Source organism: Lontra canadensis, unplaced genomic scaffold (assembly GCF_010015895.1).
Source record: "Lontra canadensis isolate GAN:19392208 unplaced genomic scaffold, GSC_riverotter_1.0 scaffold164, whole genome shotgun sequence".
Lineage (NCBI taxonomy): Eukaryota > Metazoa > Chordata > Mammalia > Carnivora > Mustelidae > Lontra > Lontra canadensis.
The window spans coordinates 298697-319574 of record NW_022631158.1 but is presented as its reverse complement, the minus strand read 5'-3'; positions in this window follow the sequence as shown (position 1 = coordinate 319574).

The window sequence follows — 20878 nt, the reverse complement described above, 5'->3', positions numbered from 1 at the left end:
TATAATAAAGATGCTGCCATATGGACTCAGCCTTTCACTGCTCATTATGAAAGAATTGAAAATGAAACTACTATCCTAGAGGCACCTGTGAGGCTCTGTCGGTCAACCATCCAACTCTTAATTTCAGCCCAGGTCATGATCTCAGGGTTGTGGGATCAAGCCTCGCTTCTGACTCCACGCTCTGAGGGGAGTCTGCTTAAGATTCTCCCTTTCCCTCTGCTCCTCCCCAGTGTCCTCTCTTTCTCTCTTTTTTGTCAAAAATAATAAATAAATCTATAAATCTTAAAAAAAAAAACTACTATTCTATGCCTATAGATAGGCTAGGTATGAACCCAGGTACATTTGTCTAAGGAACAAAAAAGAAAAAAACTCAGTGCTATTTTAGTTTTTGTATTTCTCAACTATATAAAACTTTTGGAACTACAAATGCAAAATTGTTAAAAAAATAGATCAACTCAGCTTTTAGCCATTTATGTTAAAAGAAAGAAGGAAAAGAAAATTTGGATCCCATTTTTTTTTCTTTTCTTTTTTAATAAATGAAGCAAGGAGCAAACCCTTTTAGAAAAAAAAATTAACATTCTTTGAGCAACTCATACATGGCACATGGCAGGTACAGACACAGTCTTAATCCCCTTTCATCTGCACAGTAATTGATACTTTGCAGTTTACAATTCAGCAAGTGGATGCTCAAAACCATTTAAAATAGAAGAGAGATCAGCCTGCAAACCAGTGTCTTTAATTCTTTTTTTTTAAATTTTTTTTAATTTCTTTTCAGCATAACAGTATTCATTGTTTTTCCACCACACCCAGTGCTCCATGCAATACGTATGTCCACCTCAGAAGGAGTGTGGTTAAAAGAAGGGAAGACTTGTCGGATAAGAATTAAAGACACGTATTGCAGTGTCTTTAATTCTTATCCGACAAGTCTTCCCTTCTTTTAACCACACTCCTTCTGAGGTGAACATTCCCTGCAAGCGAGACAAGTACAGGTCCTTTTTATCCCTTAGGATATAAATCAGTGCACATTGCTGGGTTCAGGAAATCTGACCATTGCCATGGTCTCTTTCCATTACCTGAATCTGCTAAGCCAACCACAGGCTTTCCCAGTTAAGAGGAAAGGATCTTGATACCCATGGGAACTACTTGGAGATTTTAAAGACCTGGGACCAAGTTGTGCCCTGTGGGGGAAACCATGTTATCACAATTACATTACTTTACATTTCTAACTCACTTTACATTATTTAATGGGTTTCACAGGAAGGGGTACTATTATTATAGGACAGGAAAGATGCAAAAAGAATGGGGACACCTGCCAATCTGGGGTGGGGGAGTTCCTGGGACATGAGATTCTCTGTCCTAAAACCAGAACAGTCTGGGGCAGGTTTGGTGAGCTGATCTCTCTGGGGAATGGAGACACAGGAAAGTCACGTTTCTCATCCTAGCTCACACAGCAAATTAGTGACCGACGGGACTGGGACCCAGAGCACCTAGTAACTGGTTCTGGGCCTTTCCAACTCAACCATGGGGACTGTTAGATTTTGAAGCACAGAGTTTGACCCATCCTGTGGTCTCCTGTGCTTAGAGAGGGTGGAGAGCACGGCCCATCCAGTCAAAAAACAGCGATAACTATTCGATTCTAATCCATTCTCTTGCATCCTGACTCTCTTTAAGCAATGCATTCTGATCCTCAGTGGTAACAGGTGCTCCGTGACCTTGGGCCAACCAGAAGCTCACCAGCTCGTCTTTATTGGCCCCTTTTGAGCTGTGGCCCAAGTAAACAACCCAGGCTCATGCGAGTTCACACACAAAAGATCCCGCCGTAGCAACATTTATCTTGTACGTGTTCCATTTATCTTTGGCAAAAAGCTTCAGCCCCAAACTATCTTAAGTGATCTCAAAAAGACAGTGATAAGTACCTTCCCCCGTCATTATTGCTCCATTTTATCACAGTGGTGATGGCGGTAATGGTGGTTGTAACCCCATCAAGCCCATTTAACATGGCTCATTTTCCAAAGCCACTCGATGCCTTGTGACAGTCTGGCCAGGCGGTATGAAAGGATCACTTAACCCCGGTGATCTGAGGAAGACTCCGAATGGGGAAGGAAGGCCCCGCAGTCAGAGGCGAGGCGGTGAAAGAAGGGAAGGGATAAAAAAAGACCATTGATTTTATGACAAGGGGCAGAGCCACTGTCAGAACCGAGCAGCACAAACTGAAGGAATGTTTCAATGAGCTGTTTGCAAGCGAAAGTCCACAGAAGTTGGGAGGCGCCAGTTTCTTCTTATTGTTGGTTATGTTTATCCTTTTGTTTTTAAACATGTGTGTTTGTTCTTACTGCAGAAAGAGGAATCTAAAAATAGAACGTCTCTGAGGAATCATTAAAGACAGCCCACAAAGGTCTCAGTAAGGCGGTGCTTATGACGCTACAGTGGCCAGCCTGAAAGGGGGTGCGTGGAGCCCTGGCAAGCCACCCGTCACTCACACAGCCTTACATGAGGTCGCCTAACACACCTCTGCTTCTGCAACCCCACAACCTGTCCACCATTTACTTAGCAGGTGTTGAAATTGTTACCAAAGTGCACTGGTTTCCAACAGCCCCAGGTGCGGACGAGGGCGAGGGATGAATAAATAACAACTGGAAGACAAAAATCAATAACTCTCTCCTTCCTGCAACTCTTGCTTGCTCTAAGCATGATGAGGAGCTGCTGTGGCCAGAGCACACTCAGACTAAAAACACAGGCATGTTCACAGTGATAACAGTTGTTAAGACCATAGACTCAAAAGCCAGAGTTCTGGGTTCAAAACCCACTCCTTCTGGTTCCTAACCACGTGACCTTAGGTGAAGCTTTTTATCTCCCATGTTTTGATGTCATTGTCAGCAGAATGGGAATAATAGGCACTATCTGGTAATGCTGTGTGAAATTTAAATAAAACAATTTATGTAGTGTGTTCAGCATAGTACCTAGTATATAATAAATTTTATATAAAAGTGTTTGTGATTATAATTAATCCACATAACATACATTTTTAGCTTGATTTTTCTGAACAGAGTTCATGAATTAATTTTCTTCTTATCCACTTCAAAATGTGAGTCTTGCCATAAAATGATGGATGGGAACCAAGTTTAAAAAAGAAAAAAGAACACTTGATCCTGTATTTGTGTTCTGGTGCCATTACCTGTGAGACTTAGGATCTTGGTAAATCATGGTCACCATATTTAAGGTCAATATTACATGATGACAATATTACATGATGCTTAGAAGTTCAAGGTTTGGAGACATATTAACCTCATTTTGAATATTCTTTCCACCACCTTTTAATGATGTGATATTTTATATACTCATAGCACCAGGATGGGGCTACCTATCTTTCAGATTTTAAGTTAGATATCATTTTTCCCAGAAGTCTTCCCTGAACCCCTATTGCACATTCTTATTGCCCCATGTAGTTACCCTTTGTGACAGTTATTAGAATTACTATGAAATAACCATGTAACTAATCTCCATATATATTTTCTAACAAACCACAAAGTCCAAGAAGGCTAGAGACCTGTTCAATTTTTTTTTTATGCCAGAACCCTTCTAGTAGGCACATGCTAGGTGATGATTATTCAGTGAAAAAAGGACTTTGCGTAGAAGAATGACATGACGTGAATCACCTTTCCAGAGGATCACACTGGCTGCTGTTTTAGAAGGAACTAAGCAAGGACAAGGGTGGAAGCCAAGAAACTAGTTAGGAAATGATGGCAATAATTCAAGTTAGAGATCTTGGCAGCTTGGGCAGAAATGGTAGCAGTGCCCATGGTGTGAAGTGGTTGATTCTGGATACATTTGTTAGTGAATTTGATGTTGGGTGTAAAAGAAAGAAGAGAGCCAAGGATGATCCCAGGGTTTGGGGTCTGGGCAATTGGAAGGCTGGAGTGCCACTATTTTTGACAGGGAAGACTACAAAGGAGCAGATTTATTACAGGAGTTCATTTTTGGAACATGCACGGTGATAATGCCTAATAGACACCCTAATGGGCATGACCAGCAAGCCATCATATGCCCAAGTCTGTGGCTTAGAGAGGAGAGGTCTGGAGGTATAGGGTTCAGATGCAAAGTCACAAAACTGGCTGAGATCATCAACAAAAGAGAATAGGGACAAGGAATAAGGATGAGGTATCATCCAATGTTAGAAGTCAGAAGATAATGAGGAACCAGCAAAGGATAATGAGAAGGCATGCTCAATAGGGAAGGTGAGTGCATGCTGGAAACCATCAGAGAAGCTGGAGTGATGAGCCATGTCAAATAATAAGAGAACTAAGGGTTTCCATGCAGGTTGCCAACAGGAAGATCTTTGGAAACCTTGGCAGAGGCTACTTTAGAAGGACCTGGTCAGGGCAAATGCCTGCTATAAGTGGATTTAAAAGAGAATGAGAAGTCCTCAGAAGAAATGTAACCCAAAACTACCAGGAAAGACCATTTCACACTCAGTGGAATAGCTAAAAATCAAAAAGACTACTCACAATAAACATTGGTGAGGATGTGGGGCAAATGGAACTCTCAAACAGTCCTCGTTGAAATGTGAAATGTTAGAAGTATGCTGAAAAAGTGTTTGGCAGTTTCTTCAAAGCAAAATGTGCACTAACCATACCACCCAACACATATACTCCACGATATCTGTCCAAATTAATGGAAACATATATCCACTCAAAACCCTTGGAGCAGCCTCTTCGTAAGAGCCAAGACCTGGGGGAAAAACTAAAATATCCATCAACAGGAGAATGGATGTTCAAATTACAGTGCTGTCCTATAATGTTAACTCCTCAACACTTAACAAAATGAATGAATCCTAAAAACATAATGTTGAACAAAAGAAATCAGACTGAAAAACAAATTATCCCTGCATGATTTCGTGAAGACATAAAGTCCAAAAGCAAACTATACAGACATAGAAATTCACGTGGAGAGGAAGCTCATTGATGAGAAAAGTGCAGGAGGAGATTTTCTGGGGTGGCGCTTATGCTCTGTATCTTGCTGTGGCACCAGTTGTATTTGTGTAAGTCCTTGTCACAACTCACTGAACTATACCGTTGAGAGCTGTGCCTTTTGTTGAATGTTCATTGAATCTCAATTTTACTTTTTTAAGGATTAATTTATATGAGAGAGAGAGAGAGAGAGAGTGGGGGTGGGGAGGGGGCAGAGGGAGAGAAAGAATCTCAAGAAGATTCCCCGCTGAGCACACAGCCTGATTCGGGGCTCAGTTTCATGACTTTGAGATCATGACCTAAGCTGAAACCAAGAGTGGAACACTTAAACTGACTGAGCCACCCAGGTGTTCCTAAATCTCAATTTTAAAAAAGAGAATCAGAGGAGAAGACTAGGAGTCACTGAATTATCACCAAGTCTTCAAATGGGAAGAGGATTAAGAAAGAGGATCAAATGAATTGTATAATACTTGGAGGGTCAATTGAAGATAAAATGGGTTTTTCCCCCTAGTTTTAAAAGTAAGAAGAATAGCATCACATTTGTATAAATGATCCAACAGAGAGAAAAAATAAACAATGATGTAAAAGATTATGACACCAAACTTTCTGAGTTGTCATTAGGATAAGATTAAATAATGAGACAGAAGCACCTAACACAGTACTAGGAATGCAGTCAGGACTCAATACACCACAGCTAAAATGATGATTATTGCCATAAAGTGGTTGTGGACTCCACCTTTACTCTTGTTTTGGTACACCTGATGCTCTTTTGTACTTGGGCCTTTTGTGCTCTACACTTTCTCCAGCAACACCTCACCATTAGGTGGACACCCCCACTATCTGGCCAACCCTGCTCACATGAAGGTAGGTCTGAAATTTGCATTGCCCTCTTCTCCTTCTTACCTATAATCTGCAACATGCTCTGATCACCAAGCATTTTTAACTTAATCTATCATAGGAAGGTGAGTAGACTAAGAGAGAACTCACTTGCACCATTTTGACTGATCCTTCCTCCTCACTCACTTGGTCACATCAATTTCTACTTGTTTTTCAAGTGTTTGGGCAGATTTTACTTTTCCTGAGAAACTTTCTCTGAATACCAAAGACCAGATTACCTAGCTTTATAGGTCAGGAATTGTTCAGCTACAAGCAATAGAAAGCCAACTAGAACTAGCTCTCAAGAAGGGTTTTGGGATAGATATTGATTCACTAACCATGACATTCTAGAGGAGAATCCGGATACATGAAGCTATATCCAAGAGTTCAACAGATGTCTCAGGAATCTATCTCCCCACTACTTCCCCAGCTCCACCCCCCACCAATCTCTGGACTCTGATCCCCACTGTGTTGCTTCATTCTCAGGCAGAAAGGGAGATTCTTTCAAAGTGTTGATGAAGATGACCAGGTCGTCATTAGGAGTTAAGAATCTGTTGACATGAACCTTCTTTTTCCTCATTAATTCTATTATGGATCCCAAGGGAAACTATTTGCTTGGCGTGGATCAAGTGTTCATCCAGGGTCCTTTAGGGAGTAGAGTGTGCTCTGAATGACCATATGCCTGGACATAAGATCAGGGGGTGATGTAAGCAGCAATTACATGTCATTGACCAGGGACAGGAAACTCATTCTGGGCAGGTTAACATGTAGGTTCTCCATGGTGTCCCTCCAATATACTCCCAAAGCATTTTAAAAGATCTTTGTCTTAGCACTTCAAAGTAACTGCTATTATTATGTGCTAAGTACCACACTGAGAATGTTACAAACAGCATTTCAAATAATCTTCGCAGAAGTTCTATGAGGTAGATATTAGGTCAATTTTATAAACAAGGAAGTCAAAGCTCAGAAAAGCTTTTAGACACCAAAGACCAGACAACCTGAAAGAGGTGGACCTATAGACAAAAGGCCAATCCTGGACCTTTCAATGGTTCCGGAGCTGTTCTCACCATGCATTCCTGATCACTTTGAAAGGTGGTCTGTCTGGGGCGCCTGGGTGGCTCAGTGGGTTAAAGCCTCTGCCTTCAGCTCAGGTCATGATCCCGGGGTTCTAGGATCGAGCCCCGCATCGGGGGGGGGGGGGTCTCTGCTCAGCGCGGAGCCTGCTTCCTCTTCTCTTTCTGCCTGCTTCTCTGCTCACTTGTCTGTCTGTCTGTCAATAAAATAAATAAAATCTTAAAAAAAAAAAAAGAAAGGTGGTCTGTTCCCTGGGGCTCCCCATAGAAATATAATCTTTTGGTATTTCTTCTAGCTGTTTATAGAGTATCTGTGTCCCAGCATACTAACTTTCCCAGACTTTTTACTCCCTTCCCCATGTCTGCAGTGCTAACTGTGGCATTTCAAGTTTGTTCACTGTGGGTCATACCTTTTCCAATATCTCTAGGAGCTATATGGATAGCAAGTATACACTATTTCCTTAGGTCCTTGGCAGGATGCTAAATCCTGTATGTCAGGTCAATAAGTTCTTCTTTCTAGCATTATCTGTCCTGGCATTCTGGATATAGCACCCTGAGCCTCTAGTCCCCAGGCATCCATGAGTGTCTGTTGGCTCAATGACATAGTTCATTGGAAGCAGAGGCCACCTGTGTGAAAGGGGGGATCTGGCCAGTGCTTCTTAAGTCTTGATATCCATCATACTTCATAGATCTCTCAGTCTTCTAGAGCAGTTTATTATAAAATTGTCATATTATAAATATGTCACATTTTATGTGACAATTAATTAGTTAATATATCCTTCCCTTTTCTAAATAGAAAAGGAGGTTTAAATGTTTGTATTCCCATGGAATATACAACACAACACATTTAGAATTTTCCTCCAGCTATATTAACTCTTCCTCCTTCTATGCTAATAGAGCTTAAAAACACCTGAAATGTGGATATTTCACAGAAAAACACATTGATCCACATTGACAATTATGTCGAGAGTGCTGGAAAAGCAAAGGCTGGTGAGAACAATAGAGACCTCAGGAAGGCAAGCACACACACACTCTTCCAGAGGAAGACTCAGGAACCAAATATATCTATAAAATCTGTGGTGGTCCAGTGGGCAGAGTGTACTAGGACATCCTTTTCAAAGTAAAGACAGATTATTGCATTTTGCACTTTGTACTATGAGGAATGAAGTACAATTCTTTCAGGTCCTAGAGCAGCACGTTCCACACTTCAGAACATGGCTTTGACCCACATACATAGAGATGAAAAAGGCTGTCAGTTTTGAGTGAGTTCTGGACTAGAAGGCAGCTCTTCAGAAGGTCCAGGCTGTGGTATTAACTGTCTTGGTTCCAGAAGTATCCGTCATAGGAAAAGATGTCAAGTGCGGTTTGCGGGAGAATTGCATTGCAGCATCCTGGAATGCTGGATTTAGCCATCTGTTGAAAAGAATCATATATATATATATATATATATATATGTATATATGTATATATACATATATATATATGTATATACGTATATATATATGTATATATACATATATATATATATATATATGGCCCTAGTTGAGCAGAAATCTGACCATGAGACACCAGGTGACTGTGGCTGGAACTTTCCATCATGAGTTGGCTCCTGTTAGACTTAGCAGGCCATGACATCAGTGGATGCAGCACCAGTCAACTGTGGGATGGAAGGGGCACCTCCAAGACTGGGAGCGAGTAGGCCCAGGGACGAGAGCAAGCTGCATAAGCAGACAGCCTGGACTCCCATGGGCAATCACCATAGTTGTACCAGCCCACTTTCCTCAGCTTCCATCTTCAGTTCTGTGGGGATTCCTGAAGGAGGAGGAAAAAGTCCAGGCTTGGTTTATAAAAGGACATGGCTAGTGACTGGGTGAAACCTGGAAATGGACTATTAGCACCCGGAAGCCTCCCTTGGGCTAGCAAAAGAAAATCCTCTTAGCAAGGGAATATTGGAACAGTGCACCTGTTCACGCACTTTGTGCTGAAAGAGAGATACCCTACATTCAAATCTGTAAGGATTCACGGGCAATGGTGAATAACTGACCAGATGGAAAGGGGCTGGGGAAGAAACAGACTGGCATTTCGAGGACAAAGAAATCTTGGGTGGACATATGTAAGAAAATATGGAGTAGGTATAAAATGTTATCTTTCAAACATTTGTCAGCCTCTATTAGAGAACATATACCACAGAAGCAGCACATAACTGAGTTCACCAGGTGACTGAACATGACGGGCACATGAGCAGCACGAACACAGGGACAGAGGTGAAGGCAATGCATGAGCTCAACTGCACACATTCCTGCTCAGAAAGGCTGACCCAGCTCCTGCGGCTGCCGAGACAGCACAGCGACAGAGACCCACACTCAGCCCCCAGGAGGGCACGATTTCTCCAAGGTACCATCTGGCCATGTGATGACAAGTAGACTGCATTGGGTCCCCTATATACTGAAAGGGCCAACAGTTCCTTGTCACAGGGAGTCTTCTTTCCCCTATCGGTTTGCCCTTTTTGTTCTCAGAGTCTCAGCCTGCACCTCTCTCTCACAGAGTGTCCAAGCATAGGACCCAGTCCACAGTGTACTCCATGCGGGCGCAAGAACGTGGGATCCAATGGCCCTATTACACACCGTACTGCCGGAAGCAGCTGGTCTCTTAGAATGCTGGAATGGCCTACTGAGGCACAGTTGTAGCTCCAGCTCCAGCAGAGAGGCTATAATTTTGAGCAAGGGTTGGCAAATCCAGCCTGCCACCTGTTTTTGTAAATAAAAGTTTTATTGGAATGCAGCCATCCTTATTCGCTCACATATTGTCTATGGCTGCTTTCGCACGACAAGGGCAGACTTGAGTTGTTGTCACTGAAACCATATGGTCCACAAATTCTAGAATAATTACTATCTGGCTCTTTACAGAAAAAGTTTGCCAATCCTTGCTCTCAAGGATATAGTGCCATCAACCAGGACACAGTATATTCTGTCCTCAATGGGAAGAATATGTAGTCCCAGGAACCAAGAAATTGAGGCATCAGTGGTCTCCCTGTCGCATCTAGTGATTTAAAGACTCTGTGTTTCATATCCCTGAAATTCTGCATTTTTGTCCTGTTCCTCAAAATGCCACGTTTTGGGGGGAACACAACCTGAACCCTACTGAATTATAAACCAAAGTGTTACCCCAGAGAAAAGTGTATCTGAGTGGTATATGGAATGGAATGTCACAGACAGAGAGACGAATAATCCAAATTACTCACTAAAAAGGACCCAATACCCCACAACCCCGGAAGGAATGTGATCAAAGCTCCTCCCGGTTCTGCCTCAATTGAGACACAGGCTTCAAGGTCATGACTTCCACAGAGCGACCTACATCTAGTAATGGAGCAAAGCAATGGTATACGTTCCGGCCATTTGGGTCTGATGTGGCTAATGGTGTGCTGGAGTTGGGTGCATTTCTTCCTCCCTCCCCACTTAGTGACGTCAAGTTGAGTAGCTTGAACTGAGCCCTAGTAGGGGAATTCACATAACATAAATTGGCAAACACTACAAATCAGGACTATTTTTTTCCTCCGGAGAGCCATTATTAAATATTTATCAGCACAACCCTGTTGAGCAATGTTCACCCCACAAGTCATTGCCAGAGTGGTTGAGGCTTGGTTGGGCCAGAGTCCTGCCCAACCCTGCTTCATCCCCCTTCCTTTCAAATATTGATCCCTAATAAACACGCTAAATTCTATCTTGTGCTTGCTTCCAGAATACCCAGCCAGCAACATAAGATTTTATAGTATAAATAGTACTATTATTAATCTTGGCATACACACAGTACTTGCCATTGTTAAAAGACTGTATTTATTTTAAGTGATATTATATATAACAGAGTTCTGAGCCAGGCTTCTGAACACCTCAATGATAGAATTTTAATTCTTGACACCCTGAGAAAACCAAATGGTAAACAGAGAATAGCTAAGTTTAAGACAAGAAATCTTGTGTTATTTCTGAAAGGTACATTCATATGAAAACAGGAATATCATGACTCAATCACCTCCACATATAAAAATAGCTGCAACAAGGTCTTCCTAATAATATTTTAAGATCTTAAAATATTAATACAATTGCTTGCTCATGTGACCCACAAAATATTCAATAAAATATTGGATAAAAATTTCCCAACTAACCTTAAGCCTGAAAGTATCCTCTTTCTTGGGTACAGTAGGTAATTCTCAGTGATTTGGTAGGGGACCAGGAATATACATGCATCAATGCCAAAAGGAGCCGATCTCAATCCAGAAACAGCTTAACAAATTAAGATGGGGGAAATGCAGGTCCAAGACCTTAGGTCCAAAACATGACAAAGGTGTGTCCTAAGTCCTAGATTAATGCTGTAGCACTAGAACACACATACACATGCATGAAAACACACACCCTTACACACACATAAGCATTGTCTCAAGGATTCTTCTAGATGTTTTCCCCAGAACATGTGTTATTACCTTAAGTGTTTTCTGTGGCTTTGCCATTTTGGGGAAGTATCATAAACCTGGTGTTTTGACTCATCTCTGGCTTTCTAAACTGCCCTTGCCTTCTTAAAATGGATACCACTTTCCCTTTGATGCCCATCCCAAGGTACGGGTCCACCCTTACCCCTGTCCAGGGTTAGGGCAGCAGATAGAGGCCAGCTCCATCCACTTCCATAACCTGATCCTGAAACCATGGTCTGACAGGCTCTTTTAGCCTTCCCATAGCCCTCTTTACTATCCTAGCTCTCAGAAGGAAATAACCAGAAAGTCACTAATTCTTGATGTCCCTGGGGAACAGGAATGATGGCAGCACTCCTGGAACAAAAGAGAAAGTTATATTTGTAAAAAGTTGTAGAATTGTACCCATCAGAATTACGGTACGGTTGATTCTTAGGATAAAAGCTGTCATAGTGAAGATCAGACCACATTCCCCAAAGGGCTGTTCTCAGTAGGGGAAGCCATGTGTCAACTCACTGCCTTTGAAGGTGTGGTCGGAAAAGTGAACAGGAAGATACAGTGTCAACGAGGCAGTAGGGGTGGAGGAAGGAGAGAGGAAACTAGGGAGAGAAAGATTTTGGAGGAAGACTTTATGTTTAAAGAGAAATATAAGGGAATATTTCTGTTTTCTGCACCGTGGGATGGCCTGCATGACACTTTTACAGAGATCTAGAGTAAAGATTTATATTATTCTTCAAGGTTTCTGGAGGCAGATTATTGTTTCCTTAAATGTTGCTATGAGGCAGTTAGGCTTATATAGGAAACATGGAGAAAAGTATATAGCCTACATCTACTTCTTCCCCCTTGACGGTATATATTTAAACTACATCAGCTGGAGTCAAAAGCCATTTATGAAGATCCAGCCCACACACACAGAGGGCACTTAGTGATTTCAAAATGCTCTACATTTTAATGAGATGGTACATTGTATATACAATGCCAGGATCTGTGCTAGACCTATATCGGGGCCCAATAAGGATTTATTTCCTTTTCCCTACGCCTATCTTTTCTGCAAATGGCAAATATTAGAATGTGACTTTTTTCAACAAACAGTTCATCAAAATATCCTAGTTGGGAAACTAGAAATCCAGCAGAATAAGAAACAAAAAGTCTACAATGTCCATCCGGGAGCATTAACCAATCACTGACTTCCCGCCCTTCAGCCACAGTGAGGGATCCGTGTGTCCTAAAACCCAAAAACCCTTTTCTGATACCAATCCTAGGAGACATTTCAAGGAGACTGCCTTCAATTTCTCTTTAGTGATCTCAGTCTTTTACTCTGCATTTTTTACTTTTCTTTATGTTCTCATTTCTCTCTTCCACCTTCCTTAGGCACCTGGTGCCACTACCCCTACTTCTTGGGGAATTATAGGAACTACTCTTATTTATTTACATCTTAGTGTAGGGATGACATTTGGTTATCATCCCACATGTCAACTATGATCAATTCATGTTGTGGCCGCCGGAAGACTGCCTCAGAATCCTACTCAACACAGGACTGCACAGGCCATGAGGGTGTATGCTGTGATTAGTTCGTGCATTAGTGATGTCCATGATGGGTTAGGAGTTCAAGCAGTATCACTGTGCAGCTACTGTGTCAAATCTGCCTTGGTATAATTTTGAGTCAATATTTAGCCATGATTCCAACTTCACCAGAATACTTGCATATAAGAAAAATTTATTATCATATACTTTAAATATCTACCAAGACACTAGAACAATGAACCTTATTAATCCAGCACCCACATCCATCACGTATCAATACATGGCTGGCCATCTTTCAGTTATACTTCCAACCACCACCTCCCCCTACCTCAGGATTATTTTGAAATAAATACTAGAAATTAGAGTATTTCATCTGAAACTATTTCAGAATATATATCTCAAGAGACAAGAACTCTTTTAATACTTGCATTGTTCACTTCCTCTTAATGAAGAAACAAAAGTCTTCTCAGAAGTAGAAATTGTCAGGAAATAGGTGCTCTCCTCTAGATTGCCGAAATCACATGGAATAAGACCTGCCTGCCATTTTCAAGAATGGCTATTGGAGAAGTGCCCTTGACTGTGTTTAGTTGGAAAGGAGATTTTTCCCTGATATTTCTGAATGGGCAGAAGCCGTCAGCATGAGCAAAGGTAGAAAGAGGAAACAAGAGACACGAGGTGAACAAAGCTCCTTCAAGCACAGCTGAGAGAGAACAACCAACATGGCTCCAATTTCATTAAGATAAAAACCCAATTGGCCATTGGCCAACAAAAATGATGAAGCTGGATGGGAGGCTGTTTCGAAGAAGCAATGGTTCGATATTAGACAAACTATCCAATAAAGAGCCTTATTAGATTCTGCTTTCTATTTATGTACAGTATCAAGAAAATTTGAGGAGAGTCAGGAAAAGCACCCATGGACTCCATGTGCTAAGAGGAGCTAAGCCCAGGGGGAGTTTTAGGCACCAGAAAATCAAGTCAGGTTTCTATGTAACTAACTAATCTGCCCGTTCTTGACAAAGCCATGATAAGTGAGCAAACTTATCTGTCTGCCCACAACAGAACAGGTGACCACGCTGATTTGAAAGGGCCATTTAAACGAGCCAAAACCGCAAGATCAATGGTTTCTCTCAACCCACTGCTCTTTTATCTTCTATAACCACAGTCTACATTATAATCTCAGCCCCTGGTAAAATTACATGCTTTTTATAGGCAACGTCTGCGCTTGCTCTTTGCAACCGCTCCTTATTCCTACCTGAGTCCAAGAACCAGAACAGCATGAGCCAATCTGTTGTTCACCTTTGCTCATCTGGGACTCCACTGGCCTGTCCAGGGCCTCCTCGTTTTCAGTGTATTTCAATTTACTCTAGCTGCTTATTTGAGCTGTTTTATTCCTTCTCCCCAGATGTATGACCATCCATGAAACGTCTATGAATAATACTCTGGTTTCATAAAGCACATTAAATAAGCCCCTGCATGAGTTTGCATCACTTATCCCCCACTCCCTTTGAAAGTGGTTTATGCAAAGAAAGCTGGCCGGCTGTTAATAAACGGATGGCAGACAGCAAAGCAACATCATGTCCATTGTTCAGCTTGGTCCTCTCCACTTTACACTGGGCGAAGCTGGCTCATCTAGGTGAAGAAACTCTCTGCCTGGTGATCTCTCTTATATCAACATTCTTAAACTGTTGGGTGGCTGCAACAGAATACTGTACACTGAGTGACTTCAGAGGGACGAAAATTTTATTTCCTGCTGTCTGGAGGGTGGGAAGTCCTAAATCCAGGTGTGGGCAGATTTGGTGTTGGGTGAGAACCCACTTCTGGGTTCAGAGAAAGCTCTCTTCTTGCAGAGTCTTCATAAGGCAGAAGAGGCAAGGGAGCTCCCTGGGGTCCTCTCTTATGAAGTCACTCTTCCCATTCATAACGAATCCACCTTCACGACTTAATCACCTCCCAAAAGCTGTCGTCTCCTAATACCATCACAATGGGGTGAGGATTTCCCATGAATTTGAGCACACGTCTTGACTATGCATTGCCATATGCTTTAGACTTAACACATACTTCCCTACAAGTGTGTATGATGAAGCACAACATAAACCTAAGTTCTCATTACTGCTTGCATTATCGCTTTGCTACCATCTACTTTACTAGAACAATCATAAAATTACATATTCTCCCAATCATCGGATAAAATATAGAATGTTTTTTCCAGCGCACAAGACAAACACATATCAAATTTTATAATAACTTTGAAAAATATTATTTTATTGGTATTTTTATATGACACTCAGTACTTTCCTTTATGCATCACCTCTTCACATAATACAGAAGTGGTCCCTCAGTGATTGTATGGAGTTTCACTGTTGCAAATAAAAGAGAAATTTCTTCAATCACCTCTTCCCCCATACAGAGGAAGTAATTGTCTACAAGGACTCAGAGACAGGGTCAAAGGAGACCGCCATGGTGAAAACGTCAACCTCGCCTCACTTGGACCACACTGGGAGGAGGGCAAGAGTAGGGGTGGTCTCACCCACTGCCATGTGGCTTCAAGCGGTTCTAGAGAGCTTTGTGTGCAGTCTTTGAGGCACCTGCAGAAAAAAGAAAATTAAGTAACAGTAACAGTTTACAGAAATAAATAACTAAACATAAAAAAGCCATTGAGTTTATATTAATTGTGTATTTAAATTTCAAGACCTCGTACAGAGGACAATATGATGAGCGGAGCTGCCTTACCATGGGCTACAGAGATTGCCTCCCAAGCGGTGAGAACCCAGGCACTGAACACATTTAATCAAAGCCAGATGGTAATTCGTCAGGGACAATGAAGATTCCAGGAGCCCTCAATTGTTCTCTTTCCCTCACATCACCCCTGGTTCTACTTGTGCAAATCCCATTGGTTCTACAACCAAAATGTAACTGTCTACTTTTTTTTCACACTTGACGTAGCCAGAATTACTTCGTCTCAATAACGGGGTCTGCCTCCTATTCAGTCTACCTTTTATACCCAGACTTCATTCACACCCAGCAAATAGGAGATCAAATTATGTCACTCTCCTGCTTAGGTTACTTAAGATTACAGTCTGAAACCTCTCCTCTGGTCCAGAAGGTCTTAAAAGATTTAGTTCTCTTCTATCTTTCCAGATCATGCTTCTTCCTGCTCTCACTACATTTTGGCTAGAACATTCTCCTTTCTCTGCCTCAAAGCAAATCAAAGTTGATTTCTTTTTTTGTTTGTTTGTTTTGTTTTTAAGATTTATTTATTTATTTATTTGACAGACAGAAATCACAAGTAGACAGAGAGGCAGGCAGAGAGAGAGGAGGAAGCAGGCTCCCTGCAGAGCAGAGAGCCCTATGTGGGGCTCAATCTCAGGACCCTGGAATCATGACCTGAGCCAAAGGCAGAGGCTTTAATGCACTAAGCCACCCAGGCGCCCCTCAAAGTTGATTTCACTTCAAGGGACTTCTCATTGCTGCTGCTTCTTCCTTCACACTCCTCCCTTTAGTTCTTTGTGTCACCCATATCTTCTCTGAGATATCAGCCCTGATCTATTGCCTCCCACGGGCCTGCTGTTTTCCTTCATAAACCCATCACCACCTAAAATACCCTCATATTTTCATGCATTTCATTGTTTATTTACTTAAACCTGACTTTGCCACAAAAATGTTACCTTCACGAGGACAAAGACAGTCCTGATGGGTCTTTATCATCACTGAAGCCCCAGGTTTCCAGTGCAGTCTCTGGCATAGCATGGGCATTCTGAAAAGAGTCAGCAAGTAAATGCACATATAGGAAGATGAAGGGAAGGGATGAATGGCTTTGTCAGCTCTCTGCTACTCAAAGCTGATCTGAGCCTCAAACATACAAGGTCTTTGGCCTCACAGGAAGTTCAACATCTTAAAATCTATGTTTGTTTCTTTTTTTTTTTTCAGTGAGCCAACAAATTCATGATAAGTCTCAGTCCAACTGGAAAGAAATGAGGCAGATATTATGTACAAATCCTTTCTTCTTTTAGGTTTGACTCATGAACTGAGAAGGTCTGAACCCACCAGCTGGGACATCAATGGTCCCAGCTGCAGAGAGCTGAGATGACTCAGGGAAGGAGCTAAGGAACAGGACTGATGATGCCAATGGCCTCCACTCACCCTGTTCTCTGGTGGCACATTATTTATACCTCTATTAAAGTCCTTACTATGGGTTTGCATTGTATAGAGGACTGAATATGTCTTCTACTACTAACATGTGAGCTCTGCAGACAAGAACACGTATCAAATTCATCCCTTTGTTCTTACAGCACCCACAACCCTGCTTTAATAGATATGTTCAATAAATATTAGATGAAGTAAATTTCTCCTCTCCAAAGCCCTCTCAAAATTCTGCCTTTGGAACTAAGTAGCTCATGACATAGCAGTTATTTCATAAGAATAAGGGATATATATATGAACTGAAATAAAAATTTCAGAATCATTCTATGTGCTTTGTTATTTTTTTCTCCAGATCCATTTCTTTGCCTTTCTCTGCCATGCTGGTACCTGGAGTAGGCTGACATCCGTAGGCAGCTTACTCACATTCTCTTGCAAACTGGTAATGGTAAGTATGTAGAGGAGATTGGAAAGGGAGAGAAGAAAGATCAGAGTATTTCGTCTGCTTTCACTCAGTTCCTTAAGGGCAGTCCCAAGTCCATGATTCTGGTTTTCCAGAACATTCTTTTATGTTTTACTCCTTCATTAAAAACTAGTCCCTTGTTCGACCTCTTTTGATTTGCACTTCAGGGATGAGTTCTGTTTTGTTGTGACCCTGATTTCCACACTCTTGCACACCTAGAACTACCAGGGGTAGCTAAGACAACCAAATTCTTCAAGATAGAAATTTTAAGATAAAATGTTGCAAGCAATATGGAAGTTTAAAAAGTTAAGTTTAAGAAGAAGTGATGATTGTCAGAATCAAGGCAAAGACAGAAAGGTAAAAATAAAATGAAGATCTGAATATAAGTCAATGGGGTAAGAGAACAGTAGTGAAAAGCATGTAAAAAAAATAAAAAGCCCCTGGGAACTAGGAAGAATGTTCGAGAATTAAGGACACAGAGCCTGTGTGTAGGAGTTTCACCACTAACAAAAACGATCAGGAACCGATGTTAGTATGTCTTCTGGAATGGACACTTACTGATTTTATGTTCAAACAGCATGTCTAAAATTTTAACCAAAGCCTTATAGAATTCAAGGATTGGAAAAAAGAGTGGCATTATTAATTCAACCTTTCAATATATGTGTTTGAAATGACTCCTCACTTTGATTGTTTAGAAAACTTGATTCCACATATTTACAGAAATTTCTCAAGAAATTCTGTATTACTAGAAAGCCATGGAAATAGCGTATACACATATTTGCATGCAACAGAGACAATGTCTCTTAATGTGTGAGAAGTCTCATCATTGGCTTCAACCTAAGCAAAACTAAATTTTGTATGTGGTCTCTCTCTTGCTCTGCCTCTGTGTCTATCTGTCTCTGTCCCTATCTCACTAGCCCTGTCTCTCTCTCATTGCTGTTGTTTAAACAGCTTTATTGAGGTGTAGCTTTTATACATTAAACTACACCTATTAGGATGTCTAATTTGGTAAGTTTTAATGCATGTACATATACACCCATGAAGTCATCACCAAATCAAGAAAATGCATACATACATTAGTCCAAAATTTCCTCATGCCCTTTGGAAGCCCTCCTGTTGACTCTTCTCCACCACTACATCCATCTCCACCTACAGGAAATCCTTTATCTGCTTTCCATCACATAGAATACCTTTAATTCTCTATAATTATATATAAATGTAATCACAGTATGTCCTCGTTTTGTCTCTCTTCTTTAGTTCAATGTAATTTGAGACCCTTCCATGTTGTATCATTTTTCAAAAGTCCATTCCTTTTGTTGCTGAGTAATAATCCATTGAATAAATAGATCACAGTTTGTGCATTTCCCTGTTGATGGCCATCTGGATACTTCCAGTTTGAAAGTAATAAAAATAAAACCTCTGAAACCTATGTACAAGTCTTTGTATGAACACACGCTTTCATTTTATTAAATACTTAATAATGAAATGACTGGCTCATATGATAGATTTTTGCTTAACTTTGTCAATTTTTTTCCAAAGTGGTTATACCCTTCTACATATTCTCCAGTAGTGCATGAAGGTTTCAGTTCCTCCATAGCCTTGCCAATACATGATATGGTCACAATTTTTCATTTTAGCCATTTTAATATGGAGATTGTGGTATTTTATTGTGGTTTTGATTTGTGTTCCCCTTATTTGTCATCCATGTACTCCTTTTGGTAAAGTATCCACTCAGTCTTTTGCCCATTTCTTTATTGGGCTGTTTCTGTTCTTTTCCTTTTCTTCCCTTTGTACTTAGAGAGTTATTTATGTATTCTGAATATAAGTCCTTTATTTTGCATACAATTTTCAAATATTTTAGTCTATGACTTGTTCTTTTTTATTCCATTAACAATGCCTTTCTTTATTAGACTATATTATCATTATTATTTTTATTATTATTTTGATGAAATCTAACATATCAATTTTCTTTTCTTACATTGTGTGGTTTGTTTTTTTTTGAAGATTTTATTTATTTGAGAGAGAGCTGGAGAGAGAGCATGAGCAGGGGGAGGGGCAGAGAAGAGGGAGAAGCAGACTCCCTGCTGAGCACGGAGTCTGACTTGGGGCTCAATCCCAGGATCCTGGGATCATGACCTGAGCCAAAATCAGACACTTAACTGACTGAGGCACCCAGATGCCCCACCTAACACTGTGGTTTGTAGACCATATCTGAGAAAACTTTGCCTAACACAGCTTATTCTATATCTTTTCTATATTTTCTTCTAGAAAATTAAAATTTGGGGGTTTTACATTTTGAGATCATTCTTGTATACAGTGAAAGTGTGTGTCTGGGTTCAATTTTTACATATCCAATAAGATATCCATCATATTGGTCCAACATCACCTGTTTAGAAAAAAAAAAAATCCTCTTTCTATTGAGTTACCTTCATATCTTTTTGGTAATCAGTTGTCCATATAGGTGTGGATGTATGTTAAGACTTTCTATTCTGTTCCTATATACATGTATATCCCGTATCGGTACAATACTGTCCTGGTTATTGAAGGTTTACAATAAATCTCATGTAATGAGGGTCAGTTTGTTTCAACTTCCTTTTTTTTCTAAGTTGTTTTGTTTATTGCTGGCCCTTATATTTCTAAATGAAATTTAGCATTTGTTTATTAAGTTCTGCAAATGTCTACTGAAATTTCTGTAAGGAGATCATTGAATTTTCCAACAAATAAATATGTCATATCTCTCCATTTACTTAGGTTTTCTTTAATTTCTCTCAGGGATGTTTTGTAGTTTTCAGTGTTAAGGTCTATCATCTTTTTTCAGATTTTCCCCTAATTATTACACATTTCATATGATTTGAATATTTTCAAATCTATTGAGGCTACAAGAATCAAGTATGGTCAATCTTGATATTTCATATGCATTTTAAAATAATGCATATTCTATTGTTGTTGGATGAAGTATTCTATAAGATTAATTTTGTGATGGTAGTAGACCATGTTTTTTCACTATTTTATATCTTTATTGATTTTTGATTTTCTCATTCTATTAATTATCTGATAAAGAAGTATTTGTCTTTGTTTATAGTTGTGGGTTTTTTCTATTACTTCATAGACTTTCATTAGTTTTTGTTTCATATATTTTGAAGTTCTGTAATTGAATGCATAAGCATTTAGTATTATGTTCTCTTGATAAATGGACTTAATTATCATTATGAGTTAACATTTTTTATACCTGGTAATACTTCTTGCTCTAAAATCCATTGATTTTAGTAATCTACCCACTCCAGATATCTTTTGATTAGTGTTGGCATGGTACATAGTTTCCCATTCATTCACTTCAAATCCATTGTGTTTATACGTTGAATGTACTCTTCTTTTGGTC